The sequence below is a fragment of the Momordica charantia genome, assembly GCF_013281855.1.
Source record: "Momordica charantia cultivar OHB3-1 chromosome 5 unlocalized genomic scaffold, Mcharantia_2.0 BLBB01000005.1, whole genome shotgun sequence".
NCBI lineage: Eukaryota > Viridiplantae > Streptophyta > Magnoliopsida > Cucurbitales > Cucurbitaceae > Momordica > Momordica charantia.
The window spans coordinates 13,076,381-13,083,152 of record NW_028275163.1 but is presented as its reverse complement, the minus strand read 5'-3'; the positions used below and the strand labels follow the sequence as shown (position 1 = coordinate 13,083,152).

General features: G+C 33.8%; 1 pseudogene; it reads right to left on the bottom strand.

Moving 5' to 3' along the window:
• Nucleotides 1-5,599: 5,599 nt before the first annotated feature.
• Nucleotides 5,600-6,219, bottom strand: LOC148211354 (uncharacterized; annotated as a pseudogene).
• Between the last annotated feature and the right edge of the window lie 553 nt (nt 6,220-6,772).

Here is a 6,772-nt window from a genome sequence, read left to right as displayed (position 1 = left end):
GAGAACTCTAATCAAAGCACAAACATTCGGGAGGGCACTAGTAGACCAGTTACTTCCAACTTTTAGAGGAGGCGCACTCGTCGTAGGCGCCAACCACCCATAAATGATAAAATTCATGATCCATAACCTCCAATAGTTGAATATCAGATTCCGATTATTCCAGTTCAGTCAATTTTATTGTGATTCATACACCTGCAATTCATATAGACATCAGATCAAGTTCAATTCATCTACAGCTACCACCTATTGAGGTAACACAGCAAGATATCAATAATATAATTCATCATCCATCATCGCATATTGATAGGCATCAACCTTGTCATGGAGGTCGCCAGAGAAAACAGCGACTATGTGGTACATGAGTTTTTATTCATATTTTGTAATATTTCAGTTTATTTGTTTTTCAATCAACTTGTGTAATGAACTCATATTAATGGATTTGAATTTAGTTTATAATTGAAGTTAAATAAGTTTGTATGAATACTTTCTAAATTCAACCCTCAAATGGAAGGTTTAAAGAATAAATAACATAAAAAAATGGGTGAACTCGTGTACAATGTACACGTGTTCAATACTCGTGTACAACGTACACAACTTAACTAAATCGTGTACATTGTACGCGATTTCATTGAAATCGCATACGACGTACACGATTTAGTCCACATCACCTAACACATGTAAAATGTGTACATTTTCCACAATTTTTGACTTTGACTGACTACTTAATAGTTTTGAAATTCAACCTATGTCAAATTTTTATTATTTTAATTACATTTTTTTTAATTTAATTTTGTAATTTACCCTAAATTTGTTATTTCTTTTTTAAATTATATTATTTGAAAAATTAGCACCAATTTAGAAGGGACACTCTTTTTATGATTTTATCCATTGCGAGTATAATAGGATTACATATTTAATAGGTTGGAGCATTTTTCATTTATAAAGTCTTTTTGGACTAGTAAGTTACTACAAGTCAAGTCATTTATTATATGTTTATCACTTAATTAATTGAATTGGTTCTCCTCAAATACTATAATTATAATTGCAACAACTATTTATAGGATTATAAAAGTTGTAGGTTACCAGAAATCTTTTGAGAACTCATGAGAGTTATATGAGAGTTCATGAAACATATGTGACTTATAGAGGGGTTATAGATATCTATTTTAGTTTCAAGTTAAAACAATGCGGTGGAAGTGGAGACTGAAGCTATAACCTTAGAAAACAAAAACTTTATTATATGATCTATGCATTAGAGTAGGCCAAAGAACAATAAGTTATTTCGAAGTACCTGGATCCATGAGTTGGAATGATTTGAGATTCAAAAATTCCTGTAGCAATATATGCATGGTTTGGGTCTTCCCCAACTATGCAACCTTAGACCAAAGATGGGCAATACTCTCTATTAGATGGGGAATAGGAGACTAAAGAAGCATAGTGTATTGGAGACCATAATCCTGTATTTATAAGTTTATTCTAGGGTTTCCCATAATCCTCTAGGATCAACGGACTGGTATCTACCCAACGGACCACACCACAAATAGGAAGTTTATGAGTCCTGGTTAGACCACTTATTTTAGCCATGAACAGCACTACATATAATTTAAAGATAATGTCTTCGGAGGGTTGTATTAGAAACTTATTTACACAGATGTCTAAATTTTTTTAATTTTACACTTTTTGATTTCTGCATGTAAGATTTTATTTTAATGCCGATTTTACCCTTATTTATTGCATTTACATTTATTATAGTTATTTGTTTTTTTTAATATAAAAGATTTAATTCCATAAATTATTATCATGATCCTTTAATTATTGTGGGCCTCATACTAATTTTCAACACAAATCTCTTAATTCACTCCTTCAAATCTTAATTTACTCAAGATTGTTTTTTCCTTAATTCACTCCCACATTGGTGCTCAATCTTCAAAGACAATTCAAAATCCCATAAACATCTTTTAAAGTCTCAATAAACATATATCTTCATATTCAAAAAATATATTCAAAGTCACAGTATATATCCACTTATATATCCGCATATATACATTCAAAATCACTATAGTATATATCTGCATATCCGCATATATACAAGTTGAGTTATAAGATATATCCATTTATGTATCCACATATATACATTCAAAATCACTACAGTATATATCCGCATATCCGCATATGTACAAGTTGAGTTATAAGATATATCTTAATCAAATCATTATACTATATATCTTCACATATACAATATTTCACACCAAATTAGAAATTGAAAACATCTGTTGGAATGCAAACCTTTCAATCCGGAGATGAACTGCTTTAGAGATTGAGAAAAATGGAGGCGGCCGAAGATGAAGGCAGACAAACGTCGGCCAGAGATGAAGGCAGGCAAAAACACCTGGAGAATAAGAACCGACAGAAATCTCTTTTCGAAGGCGGTCAGAGATGAAATGCTCTTGCGACAAAGAAAAGTGGAGCCAGCCGGAGAGGAAAGCAGACAGTCGGAGAAGAGGAACGGACAGTCGGAGAAGAGGAATAGAGGGTCGGAGGAAGAAAAGAAAAACGAGGAAGAAGAAAGGGGTGGGTTTCAAAAATGGTTGGGTTTTTGGGTTTTGGGATTTTTTTAATTTTGGAAAGTATCATTAACACATTTTAAGGGATTTGACCACCCAATTTACCAATTCTAAATTTTAATAATTATTTAATATTGAGATGGATCCTAAGGATATACTAGTAATTTGTGTTATGGTACCATCTAAATAAGGGATTGTTTCATGACAAAAGTGTAAATTCTATAATTATGATTTCTAAATAGATCATTTATGTACTAATCCCTATAATTTATCATAAATTATTACCCATTTAATGAATTGATTTAATTAATTCCAATAATCTCCCACTTGGGTATCATGATTCTATTAGAAATCATATAAGTTTCAACTTTTAGTGCACAACCATATACTATTCAGAAAACAAACTTCATTTAATTACAATTTGATCCATTTTGTATACCAATGTGGGACCAAGACGGCTTTTGTTACATGTGAAAGCGCAACTCAACCTTCAATGATCACCACACCAAATATACTTGATAACATAGATTAAGTGTGGAAGAATTGCATGAGAATTACATTCATAGTGATCTATTCATGTATATTCTCAACTGATCCTAATCATACTTTATAGAGATCAACTCAATAAACATAACTATATATGCATTCACTGTGAGTTCAAATAAACCATCATCTTTATTCTGCAGAAAATATACAACAACATAGTTGTAAGTAAAATTACTCCCACTCAACCAACGCATTATCTACTAAAATGATACCCATACGGGCTACATGATCATGAAAGACCTTGGGTACTAAGCCTTTGGTAAGAGGATCTGCTAGCATGTTATGTGTTCCTATGTGTTCTATAGCTATCAAATTATTTTGAACTCTCCTTAACAACAAGATACTTTATGTCAATATGTTTTGACTTTGTCGAGCTTCTGTTGTGATTGGAATATAACACTGTTGAATTATTGTCATAGTAAATTTTCAATGGTCTTTCAATACTGTCAATTATCTTAAGTGCTGTGACAAAATTCCTAAGCCATATTCCATGATTCGATGTCTCATAGCACGCCACAAACTTCAATGCCATTGTTTAAGGGGCAACAAGTGATTACTTGACATTTTTCCATGAAATGGCTTCGTCTGCCATCATGTAGATATACCCAGATGTGGATCCCTTGCTATCTTGGCATCCAGTAAAATCAGAATCAGAGAAGCTAAAGATCTCTATATTATCTAATCTTCAATATGTGAGTATGTTATCTTTTGTTCTTTGCAAATATCTCATAACCCTCTTGACTGCTTTCCAGTGTTGCATACTGATTACTCAAATATCTGCCTAGCATTCTCACTATAAAAGTTATATCAGGTCGGACGCAAACTTGAGCATACATTAGACTCCCTATGGCTGATGAATAGGAAATCTTTTGTATCTCACTCCTTTTATGATCACTTTTAAGTCTTTGACTCAAACTGAATTTGTCTCCTTTTGCTACAGGCGTATGTCCTAGTTGACTTCCATTCATGTCATACCTACTCAATACTTTATCAATGTAACTCTTTTGTGATAATCTTAAGATACCTAGAGAACGATCTCGCAGTATCTGTATACCCAAGACAAAAGATGCATTGCCAAGTCTTTCATCTCAAAATGCTTTGTCAGAAAGTTCTTGGTTTCCTGTAGTAGGTTTAAATCACTGAAAGCCAATAAGATGTCATCTATATATAATACTAGGAAGATATCTTTACTCCCACTATTCTTGCAGTAGACACATTCATCAACTACATTAGCCTCAAAACCAAAAGAAGTAATGACATTATGAAATTTGTGGTACCATTGACGGAAAGCTTGCTTGAGTCCGTAGATGGATTTTTTTTAGACTAAAAACCATTGACTTTGGATTTCCTGATTCAAAGTTTTTGGTTGCTCCATGTAAATGGTTTCAACAATGTCTCCGTTGAGAAAAGTCGTCTTAACATTCATCTGATGTAACTCTAAGTCAAAATGTGCTACCAGTGCCATAATAATTCTAAAAGAGTCTTTCGAGGAAATTGGAGAGAAAGTCTCTTTATAATCTATGTCTTCCTTTTGAGTGAAACCTTTTGCAACAAGACGTGTTTTATATCTTTCAATGTTGCCTTGTGAATCCCTTTTGTTTTAAATATTCATTTACAACCAATAGGTTTCTTTCCTGCAGGCAACTCAACTAGATCCCAAACGTCGTTGTCACTCATGGATTTCATCTCATCTTGCATAGCCTCAATCCACTTATCTGCCTTAGAATTTTTCATTGCCTGTTGAAAATTGATAGAATCATTTTCTGTAAGGCCAATGTTATCCTCATGTTCTTGAAGAAATACAATATAATCATCTGGTATTGCACTTCTTCGTTCTTTAGTGGATCTTCTTAATGACACTTCTTGAGTATGTTGAGGTTGATCTATAGGGTAGAGTGATGTGTCCACATTGTTGTCTTGAGAGGTAATGACATCAAGTGTTGGAACTTCATCTTGAGTGTCATTATCTAAAACTACTTTACTGACAATGGTAGGTAAAGTAACTACGTCATTCCTAATAGTAGCATTTTCTTCTTCAAATACAACATCTTTACTCTTATTTCTCCCCTCAAACTCAATATTCTCAAGAAATCGAGCATTTCCCATCTCGGAAAAGGTTCTTGAAGTGGAATTATAGAACTTAAAGCCTCGAGAGCGCTCAGCATACCCAACAAAGTAGCAACTTATGGTTCTTGTGTCCAGTTTCTTTTCATTTGGCCTATAAGGCCTTACTTCCGCTGGACATCCCCAAATGTGTAAATATCTTAGGCTGGGTCTTTTTTTTGTCCACAGCTTATATGGGGTTTTGTTTTCTGCTTTGCTAGGCACTCTGTTAAGTATGTAAACTGCGATTTTTAATGCTTCTCCGCAAAGAGACTCTGGCAAAGAAGAATAAGCAATCATACTTCTTACCATATCTTTAAGAGTCCTATTTCGCCTCTCGGAACCTCCATTCATGCTAGGTTTCCCAAGCATCATGTACTGAGTAACTATGCCACATTTTTAAGGAAAATCGCAAAGGGTCCTAGACGTTGTTCACCTGATCCATCATATTGACCATAATATTTTCTCTCTTTACACTCTTTGAGGTAGAAGCCATGTGAACACTTTCTTGTCTTCTCTCGCTGCATCCTCTCTTCCTCTTGAACACAGTGAGAGATTAGCTCATTCAGGGACCATTTGTCCTTTTGAGTGTTGTAACTCACCCTGAAGTGGCTATACTCTGCTGGAAGAGAGTTTAAAACCAAATGCAGTAAAAAGTCTTCAGAAACTTCCAACTTCAGTGCCTTAAGTTTTACTGCAACATTTGACATTTGCATTATGTATTCCCTTATGTTTCCTTTACCAATGTATCTTAAAGAGGTAAGCTTTGTCAAAGGGTACTCGCCTCTGTCTTATCATTTTTGGTAAAGTACTGCTTCATTTCCTTTATAAAGCCTTTGGCATTCGTTCCCTCAACAATAGAGCCTCTAAACGTTTCTGGAATTGAGCGCTTCATGCTCATTAGACACATGCGATTAGACCTATCTCACTTCTCAATTTCAACCTTATTAGGATTTTCCTCAGTTGAACTAGGACGGTCTACCCTTAATGCAATGTCTAAATCCATACATCCAAGTACTATCTGAATGTCTTCTTTCCAGTCCTTAAAATTAGCCTCATTCAGTCTAGGAATGTTGTTGACTTGAGTGGACATATTATCAGAATTAGCAACCTTAACTGTATAAAGAACACAAGCTCAATATAGTAAGTAATGTCACACATTATATATATATAAATATTAATGACATTCTAAATAAACTTTATGAGGATAAGTGAGATACCTAATGCAACATCGACATTCAGTTTTTGGACAAAAATGTTAATTTGCTAGTGATACTCTCGGTACAATAATAAAACATTAATAACTCATTCCTTTTGGATGATAGCCTTCCTTTGGGCCGACTAACAACTTCACGGACACGATCTTATGTTATCCATATTTATTATTGCATGTGTGTTTGTTGTTTGGCCAAATTGCAACCTTCCTTTAGGTCGATCACAATCTGCATAAACAACTCATACCCTACATCTAAGAACTTTAAATGCTTCAATTTATAAAATAGAGACTACTTTGATAGCATATTTCATGCATCAAAACATTTAAAGAAATTAAATAAATT